Source organism: Ambystoma mexicanum, chromosome 3q (genome assembly GCF_040938575.1).
Source record: "Ambystoma mexicanum isolate Mex_15411 chromosome 3q, UKY_AmexF1_1, whole genome shotgun sequence".
NCBI lineage: Eukaryota > Metazoa > Chordata > Amphibia > Caudata > Ambystomatidae > Ambystoma > Ambystoma mexicanum.
Window position 1 is genome coordinate 1,302,803,101 of NC_090926.1, and position 19,458 is coordinate 1,302,822,558.

The 19,458-nt window shown below is 48.7% G+C and overlaps 1 protein-coding gene across 1 annotated transcript in view; it reads left to right on the forward strand.

Annotated features, from left to right (window-relative positions):
- VAV1 (vav guanine nucleotide exchange factor 1) overlaps positions 1–19,458 on the forward strand; it is a 1,439,562-nt gene that overhangs the window by 1,085,231 nt on the left and 334,873 nt on the right. The gene's annotated exons all lie outside the window — the stretch shown is intronic.

Consider the following 19,458-nt stretch of genomic DNA (forward strand, 5'->3'; position numbering starts at 1 on the left):
CATGCTCTGCACAGTGACCCTGAAGCTCTTCATAACCCCTCCACAGTGACCCTGAAGCTCTTCATAACCCCTGCACAGTGACCCTAAAGATATTCACATGCTCTGCACAGTGACCGTGAAGCTCTTCACATCGCATGCACAGTGACCCTAAAGATATTCACATGCTCTACACAGTGACCCTGAAGTTCTTCATAACCCCTCCACAGTGACCCTGAAGTTCTTCATAACCCCTGCACAGTGACCCTAAAGATATTCACATGCTCTGCACAGTGACCCTGAAGCTTTTCAAATTGCATGCACAGTGACCCTAAAGATATTCACATGCTCTACACAGTGACCCTAAAGATATTCACATGCTCTGCACAGTGACCCTGAAGGTCCTCATAACCCCGCTACAGTGACCCTGAAGCTCTTCATAACCCCCCCACAGGGACCCTAAAGATATTCACATGCTCTGCAACGTTACCCTGAAGCTCTTCATAGCCCCTGCACAGTGACCCTAAAGATATTCACATGCTCTGCACAGTGACCCTGAAGCACTTCATGACCCCTGCACAGTGACCCTAAAGATATGCACATGCTCTGCACAGTGACCCTGAAGCTCTTCATAACCCCTCCACAGTTACCCTGAAGCTCTTCATAACCCCTGCACAATGACCCTAAAGATATTCACATGCTCTGCACAGTGACCCTGAAGCTCTTCATAACCACTGCACAGTTACCCTAAAGATATTCACATGCTCTGCACAGTGACCCTGAAGCTCTTCATAACCCCTGCACAGTGACTCTAAAGATATTGACATGCTCTACACAGTCGCCCTGAACCTCTTCATAACCCTTCCACAGTGACCCTGAAGCTCTTCATAACCCATCCACAGTGACCCTGAAGCTCTTCATAACCCCTGCACAGTGACCCTGAAGCTCTTCACATCGCATGCACAGTGACCCTAAAGATATTCACATGCTCTGCACAGTGACCCTGAAGCTTTTCACATTGCATGCACAGTGACCCTAAAGATATTCACATGCTCTACACAGTGACCCTAAAGATATTCATAACCCCTCCACAGTGACCCTGAAGCTCTTCATAACCCCTGCACAGTGACCCTAAAGATATTCACATGCTCTGCACAGTGACCCTGAAGGTCCTCATAACCCCGCTACAGTGACCCTGAAGCTCTTCATAACCCCTGCACAGTGACCCTAAAGATATTCACATGCTCTGCACAGTGACCATGAAGCTCTTCACATCGCATGCACAGTGACCCTAAAGATATTCACATGCTCTACACAGTGACCCTGAAGCTCTTCATAACCCCTCTACAGTGACCCTGAAGTTCTTCATAACCCCTGCACAGTGACCCTAAAGATATTCACATGCTCTGCACAGTGACCCTGAAGCTCTTCATAACCCCCCCACAGGGACCCTAAAGATATTCACATGCTCTGCACAGTGACCGTGAAGCTCTTCACATCGCATGCACAGTGACCCTAAAGATATTCACATGCTCTGCAACGTTACCCTGAAGCTCTTCATAACCCTTGCACAGTGACCCTAAAGATATTCACATGCTCTGCACAGTGACCCTGAAGCTCTACATAACCCCTCCACAGTGACCCTGAAACTCTTCATAACACCTGCACGGTTACCCTGAAGCTCTTCACATCGCATGCACAGTGACCCTAAAGATATTCACATGCTCTGCACAGTGACCCTGAAGCTCTTCATAACCCCTCCACAGTGACCCTGAAGCTCTTCATAACCCCTGCACAGTGACCCTGAAGCTCTTCATAACCCCTGCACGGTTACCCTGAAGCTCTTCACATCGCATGCACAGTGACCCTAAAGATATTCACATGCTCTACACAGTGACCCTGAAACTCTCCATAACCCCTCCACAGTGACCCTGAAGCTCTTCATAACCCCTGCACAGTGACCCTAAAGATATTCACATGCTCTGCACAGTGACCCTGAAGCTTTTCACATCGCATGCACAGTGACCCTAAAGATATTCACATGCTCTACACAGTGACCCTGAAGCTCTTCACATCGCATGCACAGTGACCCTAAAGATATTCACAGCCCCTGCATGGTGATCCTGAAGATATTCACAGCCCTAACACAGTGACTCTGAAGGTCTTCACAGCCACTATTCAGTGACCCTGAAGATATTCACAGCCACTGCCTAGTGACCCTGAAGCTCTTCACAACCACTGAATAGTGACCCTGAAAAGATTCACAGCCCCTGTGCTCTGACTGAGACGATATTCACAGCCCCTCCTCTGCACAGTGACCCTGAAGATATTCACAGTCCACTGCACAGTGACCTTGAAGATAGTCACAGTTCCTGCACAGTGACCCTGAAGATATTCACTGTCCACTGCACAGTGACCCTGAAGATATTCATAACCCCTGCACAGTGACCCTGAAGCTCTTCATAACCCCTGCACGGTTACCCTGAAGCTCTTCACATCGCATGCACAGTGACCCTAAAGATATTCACATGCTCTACACAGTGACCCTGAAACTCTCCATAACCCCTCTACAGTGACCCTGAAGTTCTTCATAACCCCTGCACAGTGACCCTAAAGATATTCACATGCTCTACACAGTGACCCTGAAGCTCTTCATAACCCCTCTACAGTGACCCTGAAGTTCTTCATAACCCCTGCACAGTGACCCTAAAGATATTCACATGCTCTGCACAGTGACCCTGAAGCTCTTCATAACCCCCCCACAGGGACCCTAAAGATATTCACATGCTCTGCACAGTGACCGTGAAGCTCTTCACATCGCATGCACAGTGACCCTAAAGATATTCACATGCTCTGCAACGTTACCCTGAAGCTCTTCATAACCCTTGCACAGTGACCCTAAAGATATTCACATGCTCTGCACAGTGACCCTGAAGCTCTTCATAACCCCTCCACAGTGACCCTGAAACTCTTCATAACACCTGCACGGTTACCCTGAAGCTCTTCACATCGCATGCACAGTGACCCTAAAGATATTCACCTGCTCTGCACAGTGACCCTGAAGCTCTTCATAACCCCTCCACAGTGACCCTGAAGCTCTTCATAACCCCTGCACAGTGACCCTGAAGCTCTTCATAACCCCTGCACGGTTACCCTGAAGCTCTTCACATCGCATGCACAGTGACCCTAAAGATATTCACATGCTCTACACAGTGACCCTGAAACTCTCCATAACCCCTCCACAGTGACCCTGAAGCTCTTCATAACCCCTGCACAGTGACCCTAAAGATATTCACATGCTCTGCACAGTGACCCTGAAGCTTTTCACATCGCATGCACAGCGACCCTAAAGATATTCACATGCTCTACACAGTGACCCTGAAGCTCTTCACATCGCATGCACAGTGACCCTAAAGATATTCACAGCCCCTGCATGGTGATCCTGAAGATATTCACAGCCCTAACACAGTGACTCTGAAGGTCTTCACAGCCACTATTCAGTGACCCTGAAGATATTCACAGCCACTGCCTAGTGACCCTGAAGCTCTTCACAACCACTGAATAGTGACCCTGAAAAGATTCACAGCCCCTGTGCTCTGACTGAGACGATATTCACAGCCCCTCCTCTGCACAGTGACCCTGAAGATATTCACAGTCCACTGCACAGTGACCTTGAAGATAGTCACAGTCCCTGCACAGTGACCCTGAAGATATTCACGGTCCACTGCACAGTGACCCTGAAGATATTCACAGCCCTTGGACAGTGACCCTGAAGATATTCACAGTCACTGCACAGTGACCTTGAAGCTATTCACATCTCCTGTGCAGTGACCCTGGAAATATTCACAGCCCCTTCACAGTGAACCTGAAGCTATTCACAGCCCCTTCAGTGACCCTGAAGATTTGCAGAGCCCCTGTGCAGTGACAATGAAGATATTCACAACCCTTGTGCAGTGACCCTTAAGATATTCACAACCCATGTACAGTGACCCTGAAGATATTCACAGTCCCTGTGCAGTGACCCTTAAGATATTCACAGCACCTGTGAAGTGGCCGTGAATATATTCACAGCCTGTGTGCATTGACCCTGAAGATATTCACATTGCTTGCACAGTGACCATAAAGATATTCACATGCTCTGCACAGTGACCCTGAAGCTCTTCATAACCCCTCCACAGTGACCCTGAAGCTCTTCATAACCCCCCCACAGTGACCCTAAAGATATCCACATGCTCTGCACAGTTACCCTGAAGCTCTTCATAATCCCTGCACAGTGACGCTAAAGATATTTACATACTCTGCACAGTGACCCTGAAGCTCTTCATAACCCCTCCACAGTGACCCTGAAACTCTTCATAACCCCTGCACGGTTACCCTGAAGCTCTTCACATCGCATGCACAGTGACCCTAAAGATATTCACATGCTCTACACAGTGACCCTGAAGCTCTTCATAACCCCTCCACAGTGACCCTGAAGCTCTTCATAACCCCTGCACAGTGACCCTAAAGATATTCACATGCTCTGCAGTGACCCTGAAGCTCTTCATAACCCTTCCACAGTGACCCTGAAGCACTTCACATCGCATGCACAGTGACCCTAAAGATATTCACATGCTCTACACAGTGACCCTGAAGCTCTTCATAACCCCTCCACAGTGACCCTGAAGCTCTTCATAACCCCTGCACAGTGACCCTAAAGATATTCACATGCTCTGCAGTGACCCTGAAGCTCTTCATAACCCTTCCACAGTGACCCTGAAGCACTTCACATCGTATGCACAGTGACCCTAAAGATATTCACATGCTCTACACAGTGACCCTGAAGCTCTTCATAACCCCTCCACAGTGACCCTGAAGTTCTTCATAACCCCTGCACAGTGACCCTAAAGATGTTCACATGCTCTGCACAGTGACCCTGAAGCTCTTCATAACCCCCCCACAGGGACCCTAAAGATATTCACATGCTCTGCAACGTTACCCTGAAGCTCTTCATAACCCTTGCACAGTGACCCTAAAGATATTCACATGCTCTGCACAGTGACCCTGAAGCTCTTCATAACCCCCCCACAGTGACCCTAAAGATATCCACATGCTCTGCACAGTTACCCTGAAGCTCTTCATAACCCCTGCACAGTGACCCTAAAGATATTCACATGCTCTGAACAGTGACCCTGAAGCTCTTCATAACCCCTCCACAGTGACCCTGAAACTCTTCATAACCCCTGCACGGTTACCCTGAAGCTCTTCACATCGCATGCACAGTGACCCTAAAGATATTCACATGCTCTACACAGTGACCCTGAAGCTCTTCATAACCCCTGCACAGTGACCCTAAAGATATTCACATGCTCTGCAGTGACCCTGAAGCTCTTCATAACCCTTCCACAGTGACCCTGAAGCACTTCACATCGCATGCACAGTGACCCTAACGATATTCACATGCTCTACACAGTGACCCTGAAGCTCTTCATAACCCCTCCACAGTGACCCTAAAGATATTCACATGCTCTGCACAGTGACCCTGAAGCTCTTCATAACCCCTCCACAGTGACCCTGAAACTCTTCATAACCCCTGCACGGTTACCCTGAAGCTCTTCACATCGCATGCACAGTGACCCTAAAGATATTCACATGCTCTACACAGTGACCCTGAAGCTCTTCATAACCCCTGCACAGTGACCCTAAAGATATTCACATGCTCTGCAGTGACCCTGAAGCTCTTCATAACCCTTCCACAGTGACCCTGAAGCACTTCACATCGCATGCACAGTGACCCTAACGATATTCACATGCTCTACACAGTGACCCTGAAGCTCTTCATAACCCCTGCACAGTGACCCTGAAGCTCTTCATAACCCCTGCACAGTGACCCTAAAGATATTCACATGCTCTACACAGTGACCCTGAAGCTCTTCATTACCACTGCACAGTGACCCTGAAGCTCTTCATAACCCTTCCACAGTGACCCTGAAGTTCTTCATAACCCCTGCACGGTTACCCTGAAGTTCTTCCTAACCCCTCCACAGTGACCATGAAGCTCTTCATAACCCCTGCACGGTTACCCTGAAGCTCTTCACATCACATGCACAGTGACCCTGAAGCTCTTCATAACCACTGCACAGTGTCCTTGAAGCTCTTCATAACCCTTCCACAGTGACCCTGAAGCTCTTCAAAACCCCTGCACAGTGACCCTAAAGATATTCACATGGTCTGCATAGTGACCCTGAAGCTCTTCATAACCCCTCCACAGTGACCCTGAAGGTCTTCATAACCCCTGCACAATTACCCTAAAGATATTCACATGCTCTGCACAGTGACCCTGAAGCTCTTCATAACCGGCCACAGTGACCCTGAAGCTCTTCACATTGCATGCACAGTGACCCTAAAGATATTCACATGCTCTGCACAGAGACCCTGAAGCTCTTCATAACCCCTGCACAGTGACCCTGAAGCTCTTCATAACCCCTGCACAGTGACCCTAAAGATATTCACATGCTCTGCACAGAGACCTTGAAGCTCTTCATAACCCCTGCACAGTGACCCTAAAGATATTCACATGCTCTGCACAGTTACCCTGAAGATCTTCACATCGCATGCACAGTGACCCTAAAGATATTCACACGCTCTGCACAGAGACCCTGAAGCTCTTCATAACCCCTGCACAGTGACCCTAAAGATATTCACATGCTGACCCTGAAGCTCTTCATAACCACCCCACAGTGACCCTGAGGCTATTCATAACCCCTGCACAGTGACCCTAAAGATATGCACATGCTCTGCACAGTGACACTGAAGCAGAGTCATAACCCCCCCACAGTGACCCTGAAGCTCTTCATAACCCTGCACAGTTACCCTGAAGCTCTTCATAACCCCTGCACAGTGACCCTAAAGATATTCACAGCCCCTCCACAGTGACCTTGAAGCTCTTCATAGTCCCTGCACAGTGACCCTACAGATATTCACAGCCCCTGCACAGTGACCCGGAAGCTCTTCACATTGCATGCACAGTGACCCTAAAGATATTCACAGCCCCTGCATGGTGATCCTGAAGATATTCACAGCCCTTACACAGTGACTCTGAAGGACTTCACAGCCACTATTCAGTGACCCTGAAGATATTCACAGCCACTGCCTAGTGACCCTGAAGCTCTTCACAACCACTGAACAGTGACCCTGAAAAGATTCACAGCCCCTGTGCTGTGACTGAGACGATATGCACAGCCCCTCCCCTGCATGGTGATCCTGAAGATATTCACAGCCCTTTCACAGTGACTCTCAAGCTATTCACAGTCCACTGCACAGTGACCTTGAATATATTCACAGCCCTTGTGCAGTGGCCGTGAAGATATTCACAGCCTTTGTGCATTGACCCTGAAGATATTCACATCGCATGCACAGTGACCCTAAAGATATTTACATGCTCTGCACAATGACCCTGAAGCTCTTCTTAACCCCTCCACAGTGACCCTGAAGCTCTTCATAACCCCTGCACAGTGACCCTGAAGCTCTTCATAACCCCTCCACGGTGAACCTGAAGCTCTTCATAACCCCTGCACAGTGACCCTAAAGATATTCACATGCTCTGCACAGTGACCCTGAAGCTCTTCATAACCCCTCCACAGTGACCCTGAAGCTCTTCATAACCCCTGCACAGTGACCCTAAAGATATTCACATGCTCTGCACAGTGACTCTGAAGCTCTTCATAACCCCCCACAGTGACCCTAAAGATATTCACATGCTCTGCTCAGTGACCCTGAAGCTCTTCATAACCCCTGCACAGTGACCCTTAAGATATTCACATGCTCTGCACAGTGACCCTGAAGCTCTTCATAACCCCTCCACAGTGACCCTGAAACTCTTCATAACCCCTGCACGTTACCTGAAGCTCTTCACATCGCATGCACAGTGACGCTAAAGATATTCACATGCTCTGCATAGTGACCCTGAAGCTCTTCATAACCCCTCCACAGTGACCCTGAAGCTCTTCACATCGCATGCACAGTGACCCTACAGTTATTCACATGCTCTGCACAATGACCCTGGAGCTCTTCATAACCCCTCCACAGTGACCCTGAAGCTCTTCATAACCCCTGCACAGTGACCCTAAAGATATTCACATGCTGACCCTGAAGTTCTTCATAACCACCCCACAGTGACCCTGAGGCTATTCATAACCCCTGCACAGTGACCCTAAAGATATGCACATGCTCTGCACAGTGACACTGAAGCAGAGTCATAACCCCTCCACAGTGACCCTGAAGCTCTTCATAACCCTGCACAGTTACCCTGAAGCTCTTCATAACCCCTGCACAGTGACCCTAAAGATATTCACAGCCCCTCCACAGTGACCTTGAAGCTCTTCATAACCCCTGCACAGTGACCCGGAAGCTCTTCACATTGCATGCACAGTGACCCTAAAGATATTCACAGCCCCTGCATGGTGATCCTGAATATATTCACAGCCCTTACACAGTGACTCTGAAGGACTTCACAGCCACTATTCAGTGACCCTGAAGATATTCACAGCCACTGCCTAGTGACCCTGAAGCTCTTCACAACCACTGAACAGTGACCCTGAAAAGATTCACAGCCCCTGTGCTGTGACTGAGACGATATGCACAGCCCCTCCCCTGCATGGTGATCCTGAAGATATTCACAGCCCTTTCACAGTGACTCTCAAGCTATTCACAGCCCCTGTGCAGTGACCCTGAAGATATTCACAGTCCACTGCACAGTGACCTTGAATATATTCACAGCCCCTGTGCAGTGGCCGTGAAGATATTCACAGCCTTTGTGCATTGACCCTAAAGATATTCACATCGCATGCACAGTGACCCTAAAGATATTTACATGCTCTGCACAATGACCCTGAAGCTCTTCTTAACCCCTCCACAGTGACCCTGAAGCTCTTCATAACCCCTGCACAGTGACCCTGAAGCTCTTCATAACCCCTCCACGGTGACCCTGAAGCTCTTCATAACCCCTGCCCAGTGACCCTAAAGATATTCACATGCTCTGCACAGTGACCCTGAAGCTCTTCATAACCCCTCCACAGTGACCCTGAAGCTCTTCATAACCCCTGCACAGTGACCCTAAAGATATTCACATGCTCTGCACAGTGACTCTGAAGCTCTTCATAACCCCCCACAGTGACCCTAAAGATATTCACATGCTCTGCACAGTGACCCTGAAGCTCTTCATAACCCCTGCACAGTGACCCTAAAGATATTCACATGCTCTGCACAGTGACCCTGAAGCTCTTCATAACCCCTCCACAGTGACCCTGAAACTCTTCATAACCCCTGCACGTTACCCTGAAGCTCTTCACATCGCATGCACAGTGACGCTAAAGATATTCACATGCTCTGCATAGTGACCCTGAAGCTCTTCATAACCCCTCCACAGTGACCCTGAAGCTCTTCACATCGCATGCACAGTGACCCTACAGTTATTCACATGCTCTGCACAGTGACCCTGAAGCTCTTCATAACCCCTCCACAGTGACCCTGAAGCTCTTCATAACCCCTGCACAGTGACCCTAAAGATATTCACATGCTCTGCACAGTGACCCTGAAGCTCTTCATAACCCCTCCACAGTGACCCTGAAGCTCTTCATAACCCCTGCACAGTGACCCTAAAGATATTCACATGCTCTGCACAGTGACCCTGAAGCTCTTCACATCGCATGCACAGTGACCCTAAAGATATTTACATGCTCTGCACAGTGACCCTGAAGCTCTTCATAACCTCTCCACTGTGACCCTGAAGCTCTTCATAACCTCTGCACAGTGACCCTGAAGCTCTTCATAACCCCTGCACGGTTACCCTGAAGCTCTTCACATCGCATGCACAGTGACCCTAAAGATATTCACATGCTCTGCACAGTGACCCTGAAGCTCTTTGTAACCCCTCCACAGTGACCCTGAAGCTCTTCATAACCCGTTTACAGTGACCCTAAAGATATTCACATGCTCTGCACAGTGACCCTGAAGCTCTTCATAACCCCACCACAGTGACCCTGAAGCTCTTCATAATCCCTGCACAGTGACCCTAAAGATATTCACATGCTCTGCACAGTGACCCTGAAGCTCTTCACATCGCATGCACAGTGACCCTAAAGATATTCACATGCTCTACACAGTGACACTGAAGCTCTTCATAACCCCTCCACAGTGACCCTGAAGCTCTTCATAACCCCTGCACAGTGACCCTAAAGATATTCACATGCTCTGCACAGTGACCCTGAAGCTCTTCATAACCCCCCCCCCCAGAGGGACCCTAAAGATATTCACATGCTCTGCAATGTTACCCTGAAGCTCTTCATAACCCTTGCACAGTGACCCTAAAGATATTCACATGCTCTGCACAGTGACCCTGAAGCTCTTCATAACACCTCGACAGTGACCCTGAAACTCTTCATAACACCTGCACGGTTACCCTGAAGCTCTTCACATCGCATGCACAGTGACCCTAAAGATATTCACATGCTCTGCACAGTGACCCTGAAGCTCTTCATAACCCCTCCACAGTGACCCTGAAGCTCTTCATAACCCCTGCACAGTGACCCTGAAGCTCTTCATAACCCCTGCACGGTTACCCTGAAGCTCTTCACATTGCATGCACAGTGACCCTAAAGATATTCACATGCTCTACACAGTGACCCTGAAACTCTCCATAACCCCTCCACAGTGACCCTGAAGCTCTTCATAACCCCTGCACAGAGACCCTAAAGATATTCACATGCTCTGCACGGTGACCCTGAAGCTTTTCACATTGCATGCACAGTGACCCTAAAGATATTCACATGCTCTACACAGTGACCCTGAAGCTCTTCACATCGCATGCACAGTGACCCTAAAGATATTCACAGCCCCTGCATGGTGATCCTGAAGATATTCACAGCCCTAACACAGTGACTCTGAAGGTCTTCACAGCCACTATTCAGTGACCCTGAAGATATTCACAGCCACTGCCTAGTGACCCTGAAGCTCTTCACAACCACTGAATAGTGACCCTGAAAAGATTCACAGCCCCTGTGCTATGACTGAGACGATATTCACAGCCCCTCCCCTGCATGGTGATCCTGAAGATATTCACAGCCCTTGCACAGTGACTCTGAAGCTATTGACAGTCCCTGCAGAGTGACCCTAAAGATATTCACATGCTCTGCACAGTGACCCTGAAGCTCTTCATAACCTCTCCACTGTGACCCTGAAGCTCTTCATAACCTCTGCACAGTGACCCTGAAGCTCTTCATAACCCCTGCACGGTTACCCTGAAGCTCTTCACATCGCATGCACAGTGACCCTAAAGATATTCACATGCTCGGCACAGTGACCCTGAAGCTCTTTGTAACCCCTCCACAGTGACCCTGAAGCTCTTCATAACCCGTTTACAGTGACCCTAAAGATATTCACATGCTCTGCACAGTGACCCTGAAGCTCTTCATAACCCTGCCACAGTGACCATGAAGCTCTTCATAAACCCTGCACAGTGACCCTAAAGATATTCACATGCTCTGCACAGTGACCCTGAAGCTCTTCACATCGCATGCACAGTGACCCTAAAGATATTCACATGCTCTACACAGTGACCCTGAAGCTCTTCATAACCCCTGCACAGTGACCCTAAAGATATTCACAGCCCCTTCACAGTAAACCTGAAGATATTCACAATCCCTGCACAGTGACCCTCTCAATATTCACATCACACTGCAAAATTACCATGAAAATATTCACAGCCCCTGTGCAGTGACCCTAAAAATATTCACTGCCCCTTCACAGTGAACCTGAAGCTATTCACAGCCCCTTCAGTGACCCTGAAGATTTGCAGAGCCCCTGTGCAGTGACCATGAAGATATTCACAACCCCTGTACAGTGACCCTGAAGATATTCACAGTCCCTGTGCAGTGACCCTTAAGATATTCACAGCCCCTGTGAAGTGGCCGTGAATATATTCACAGCCTGTGTGCATTGACCCTGAAGATATTCACATTGCATGCACAGTGACCATAAAGATATTCAAATGCTCTGCACAGTGACCCTGAAGCTCTTCATAACCCCTGCACAGTGACCCTAAAGATATTCACATGCTCTGCACAGTGACCCTGAAGCTCTTCATAACCCCCCCACAGTGACCCTAAAGATATCCACATGCTCTGCACAGTTACCCTGAAGCTCTTCATAACCCCTGCACAGTGACCCTAAAGATATTCACATGCTCTGCACAGTGACCCTGAAGCTCTTCATAACCTCTCCACAGTGACCCTGAAACTCTTCATAACCCCTGCCCGGTTACCCTGAAGCTCTTCACATCGCATGCACAGTGACCCTAAAGATATTCACATGCTCTACACAGTGACCCTGAAGCTCTTCATATCCCCTCCACAGTGACCCTGAAGCTCTTCATAACCCCTGCACAGTGACCCTAAAGATATTCACATGCTCTGCAGTGACCCTGGAGCTCTTCATAACCCTTCCACAGTGACCCTGAAGCACTTCACATCGCATGCACAGTGACCCTAACGATATTCACATGCTCTACACAGTGACCCTGAAGCTCTTCATAACCCCTCCACAGTGACCCTAAAGATATTCACATGCTCTACAAAGTGAGCCTGAAGCTCTTCATAACCCCTGCACAGTGACCCTGAGGCTCTTCATTACCCCTGCACAGTGACCCTAAAGCTATTCACATGCTCTGCACAGTGACCCTGAAGCTCTTCACATAGCATGCACAGTGACCCTAAAGATATTCACATGCTCTACACAGTGACCCTGAAGCTCTTCATAACCCCTGCACAGTGACCCTGAAGCTCTTCATAACCCCTGCACAGTGACCCTAAAGATATTCACATGCTCTGCACAGTGACCCTGAAGTTCTTCATAACCCCTCCACAGTGACCCTGAAGCTCTTCATAGCCCCTGCACAGTGACCCTAAAGATATTCACATGCTCTGCACAGTGGCCCTGAAGCACTTCATGACCCCTGCACAGTGACCCTAAAGATATTCACATGCTCTTCAACAGTGACCCTGAAGCTCTTCATAACCCCTCCACAGTTACCCTAAAGATATTCACATGCTCTGCACAGTGACCCTGAAGCTCTTCATAACCCCTGCACAGTGACTCTAAAGATATTGACATGCTCTACACAGTCGCCCTGAAGCTCTTCATAACCCTTCCACAGTGACCCTGAAGCTCTTCATAACCCATCCACAGTGACCCTGAAGCTCTTCATAACCCCTGCACAGTGACCCTAAAGATATTCACATGCTCTGCACAGTGACCCTGAAGCTCTTCACATCGCATGCACAGTGACCCTAAAGATATTCACATGCTCTGCACAGTGACCCTGAAGCTTTTCACATTGCATGCACAGTGACCCTAAAGCTATTCATAACCCCTCCACAGTGACCCTAAAGATATTCACATGCTCTACAAAGTGACCCTGAAGCTCTTCATAACCCCTGCACAGTGACCCTAAAGATATTCACATGCTCTGCACAGTGACCCTGAAGCTCTTCATAACCCCTCCACAGTTACCCTGAAGCTCTTCATAACCCCTGCACAGTGGCCCTAAAGATATTCACATGCTCTGCACAGTGACCCTGAAGCTCTTCATAACCCCTGCACAGTTACCCTAAAGATATTCACATGCTCTCCACAGTGACCCTGAAGCTCTTCATAACCCCTGCACAGTGACTCTAAAGATATTGACATGCTCTACACAGTCGCCCTGAAGCTCTTCATAACCCGTCCACAGTGACCCTGAAGCTCTTCATAACCCATCCACAGTGACCCTGAAGCTCTTCATAACCCCTGCACAGTGACCCTAAAGATAGTCACATGCTCTGCACAGTGACCCTGAAGCTCTTCACATCGCATGCACAGTGACCCTAAAGATATTCACATGCTCTGCACAGTGACCCTGAAGCTTTTCACATTGCATGCACAGTGACCCTAAAGATATTCATAACCCCTCCACAGTGACCCTGAAGCTCTTCATAACCCCTGCACAGTGACCCTAAAGATATTCACATGCTCTGCACAGTGATCCTGAAGGTCCTCATAACCCCGCTACAGTGACCCTGAAGCTCTTCATAACCCCTGCACAGTGACCCTAAAGATATTCACATGCTCTGCACAGTGACCGTGAAGCTCTTCACATCGCATGCAGAGTGACCCTAAAGATATTCACATGCTCTACACAGTGACCCTGAAGCTCTTCATAACCCCTCCACAGTGACCCTGAAGTTCTTCATAACCCCTGTACAGTGACCCTAAAGATATTCACATGCTCTGCACAGTGACCCTGAAGCTCTTCATAACCCCTCCACAGTGACCCTAAAGATATTCACATGCTCTGCACAGTGACCCTGAAGCTCTTCATAACCCCCCACAGTGACCCTAAAGATATCCACATGCTCTGCACAGTTACCCTGAAGCTCTTCATAACCCCTGCACAGTGACCCTAAAGATATTCACATGCTCTGCACAGTGACCCTGAAGCTCTTCATAACCCCTCCACAGTGACCCTGAAACTCTTCATAACCCCTGCACGGTTACTCTGAAGCTCTTCACATCGCATGCACAGTGACCCTAAAGATATTCACATGCTCTACACAGTGACCCTGAAGCTCTTCATAACCCTTCCACAGTGACCCTGAAGCTCTTCATAACCCCTGCACAGTGACCCTGAAGCTCTTCATAACGCCTCCACAGTGACCCTGAAGAACTTCACATCGCATGCACAGTGACCCTAACGATATTCACATGCTCTACACAGTGACCCTGAAGCTCTTCATAACCCCTCCACAGTGACCCTGAAGCACTTCACATCGCATGCACAGTGACCCTAACGATATTCACATGCTCTACACAGTGACCCTGAAGCTCTTCATAACCCCTCCACAGTGACCCTAAAGATATTCACATGCTCTACAAAGTGACCCTGAAGCTCTTCATAACCCCTGCACAGTGACCCTGAAGCTCTTCATTACCCCTGCACAGTGACCCTAAAGATATTCACATGCTCTGCACAGTGAACCTGAAGCTCTTCACATCGCATGCACAGTGACCCTAACGATATTCACATGCTCTACACAGTGACCCTGAAGCTCTTCATAACCCCTCCACAGTGACCCTAAAGATATTCACATGCTCTACAAAGTGACCCTGAAGCTCTTCAAAACCCCTGCACAGTGACCCTGAAGCTCTTCATAACCCCTGCACAGTGACCCTAAAGATATTCACATGCTCTGCACAGTGACCCTGAAGCTCTTCATAACCCCTCCACAGTGACCCTGAAGCTCTTCATAACCCCTGCACAGTGACCCTAAAGATATTCACATGCTCTGCACAGTGACCGTGAAGCTCTTCACATCGCATGCACAGTGACCCTAAAGATATTCACATGCTCTACACAGTGACCCTGAAGTTCTTCATAACCCCTCCACAGTGACCCTGAAGTTCTTCATAACCCCTGCACAGTGACCCTAAAGATATTCACATGCTCTGCACAGTGACCCTGAAGCTTTTCAAATTGCATGCACAGTGACCCTAAAGATATTCACATGCTCTACACAGTGACCCTAAAGATATTCACATGCTCTGCACAGTGACCCTGAAGGTCCTCATAACCCCGCTACAGTGACCCTGAAGCTCTTCATAACCCCCCCACAGGGACCCTAAAGATATTCACATGCTCTGCAACGTTACCCTGAAGCTCTTCATAGCCCCTGCACAGTGACCCTAAAGATATTCACATGCTCTGCACAGTGACCCTGAAGCACTTCATGACCCCTGCACAGTGACCCTAAAGATATGCACATGCTCTGCACAGTGACCCTGAAGCTCTTCATAACCCCTCCACAGTTACCCTGAAGCTCTTCATAACCCCTGCACAATGACCCTAAAGATATTCACATGCTCTGCACAGTGACCCTGAAGCTCTTCATAACCACTGCACAGTTACCCTAAAGATATTCACATGCTCTGCACAGTGACCCTGAAGCTCTTCATAACCCCTGCACAGTGACTCTAAAGATATTGACATGCTCTACACAGTCGCCCTGAACCTCTTCATAACCCTTCCACAGTGACCCTGAAGCTCTTCATAACCCATCCACAGTGACCCTGAAGCTCTTCATAACCCCTGCACAGTGACCCTGAAGCTCTTCACATCGCATGCACAGTGACCCTAAAGATATTCACATGCTCTGCACAGTGACCCTGAAGCTTTTCACATTGCATGCACAGTGACCCTAAAGATATTCACATGCTCTACACAGTGACCCTAAAGATATTCATAACCCCTCCACAGTGACCCTGAAGCTCTTCATAACCCCTGCACAGTGACCCTAAAGATATTCACATGCTCTGCACAGTGACCCTGAAGGTCCTCATAACCCCGCTACAGTGACCCTGAAGCTCTTCATAACCCCTGCACAGTGACCCTAAAGATATTCACATGCTCTGCACAGTGACCATGAAGCTCTTCACATCGCATGCACAGTGACCCTAAAGATATTCACATGCTCTACACAGTGACCCTGAAGCTCTTCATAACCCCTCTACAGTGACCCTGAAGTTCTTCATAACCCCTGCACAGTGACCCTAAAGATATTCACATGCTCTGCACAGTGACCCTGAAGCTCTTCATAACCCCCCCACAGGGACCCTAAAGATATTCACATGCTCTGCACAGTGACCGTGAAGCTCTTCACATCGCATGCACAGTGACCCTAAAGATATTCACATGCTCTGCAACGTTACCCTGAAGCTCTTCATAACCCTTGCACAGTGACCCTAAAGATATTCACATGCTCTGCACAGTGACCCTGAAGCTCTACATAACCCCTCCACAGTGACCCTGAAACTCTTCATAACACCTGCACAGTGACCCTGAAGATATTCACATGCTCTGCACAGTGACCCTGAAGCTCTTCATAACCCCTCCACAGTGACCCTGAAGCTCTTCATAACCCCTGCACAGTGACCCTGAAGCTCTTCATAACCCCTGCACGGTTACCCTGAAGCTCTTCACATCGCATGCACAGTGACCCTAAAGATATTCACATGCTCTACACAGTGACCCTGAAACTCTCCATAACCCCTCCACAGTGACCCTGAAGCTCTTCATAACCCCTGCACAGTGACCCTAAAGATATTCACATGCTCTGCACAGTGACCCTGAAGCTTTTCACATCGCATGCACAGTGACCCTAAAGATATTCACATGCTCTACACAGTGACCCTGAAGCTCTTCACATCGCATGCACAGTGACCCTAAAGATATTCACAGCCCCTGCTGGTGATCCTGAAGATATTCACAGCCCTAACACAGTGACTCTGAAGGTCTTCACAGCCACTATTCAGTGACCCTGAAGATATTCACAGCCACTGCCTAGTGACCCTGAAGCTCTTCACAACCACTGAATAGTGACCCTGAAAAGATTCACAGCCCCTGTGCTCTGACTGAGACGATATTCACAGCCCCTCCTCTGCACAGTGACCCTGAAGATATTCACAGTCCACTGCACAGTGACCTTGAAGATAGTCACAGTTCCTGCACAGTGACCCTGAAGATATTCACGGTCCACTGCACAGTGACCCTGAAGATATTCATAACCCCTGCACAGTGACCCTGAAGCTCTTCATAACCCCTGCACGGTTACCCTGAAGCTCTTCACATCGCATGCACAGTGACCCTAAAGATATTCACATGCTCTACACAGTGACCCTGAAACTCTCCATAACCCCTCTACAGTGACCCTGAAGTTCTTCATAACCCCTGCACAGTGACCCTAAAGATATTCACATGCTCTACACAGTGACCCTGAAGCTCTTCATAACCCCTCTACAGTGACCCTGAAGTTCTTCATAACCCCTGCACAGTGACCCTAAAGATATTCACATGCTCTGCACAGTGACCCTGAAGCTCTTCATAACCCCCCCACAGGGACCCTAAAGATATTCACATGCTCTGCACAGTGACCGTGAAGCTCTTCACATCGCATGCACAGTGACCCTAAAGATATTCACATGCTCTGCAACGTTACCCTGAAGCTCTTCATAACCCTTGCACAGTGACCCTAAAGATATTCACATGCTCTGCACAGTGACCCTGAAGCTCTTCATAACCCCTCCACAGTGACCCTGAAACTCTTCATAACACCTGCACGGTTACCCTGAAGCTCTTCACATCGCATGCACAGTGACCCTAAAGATATTCACCTGCTCTGCACAGTGACCCTGAAGCTCTTCATAACCCCTCCACAGTGACCCTGAAGCTCTTCATAACCCCTGCACAGTGACCCTGAAGCTCTTCATAACCCCTGCACGGTTACCCTGAAGCTCTTCACATCGCATGCACAGTGACCCTAAAGATATTCACATGCTCTACACAGTGACCCTGAAACTCTCCATAACCCCTCCACAGTGACCCTGAAGCTCTTCATAACCCCTGCACAGTGACCCTAAAGATATTCACATGCTCTGCACAGTGACCCTGAAGCTTTTCACATCGCATGCACAGCGACCCTAAAGATATTCACATGCTCTACACAGTGACCCTGAAGCTCTTCACATCGCATGCACAGTGACCCTAAAGATATTCACAGCCCCTGCATGGTGATCCTGAAGATATTCACAGCCCTAACACAGTGACTCTGAAGGTCTTCACAGCCACTATTCAGTGACCCTGAAGATATTCACAGCCACTGCCTAGTGACCCTGAAGCTCTTCACAACCACTGAATAGTGACCCTGAAAAGATTCACAGCCCCTGTGCTCTGACTGAGACGATATTCACAGCCCCTCCTCTGCACAGTGACCCTGAAGATATTCACAGTCCACTGCACAGTGACCTTGAAGATAGTCACAGTCCCTGCACAGTGACCCTGAAGATATTCACGGTCCACTGCACAGTGACCCTGAAGATATTCACAGCCCTTGGACAGTGACCCTGAAGATATTCACAGTCACTGCACAGTGACCTTGAAGCTATTCACATCTCCTGTGCAGTGACCCTGGAAATATTCACAGCCCCTTCACAGTGAACCTGAAGCTATTCACAGCCCCTTCAGTGACCCTGAAGATTTGCAGAGCCCCTGTGCAGTGACAATGAAGATATTCACAACCCTTGTGCAGTGACCCTTAAGATATTCACAACCCATGTACAGTGACCCTGAAGATATTCACAGTCCCTGTGCAGTGACCCTTAAGATATTCACAGCACCTGTGAAGTGGCCGTGAATATATTCACAGCCTGTGTGCATTGACCCTGAAGATATTCACATTGCTTGCACAGTGACCATAAAGATATTCACATGCTCTGCACAGTGACCCTGAAGCTCTTCATAACCCCTCCACAGTGACCCTGAAGCTCTTCATAACCCCCCCACAGTGACCCTAAAGATATCCACATGCTCTGCACAGTTACCCTGAAGCTCTTCATAATCCCTGCACAGTGACGCTAAAG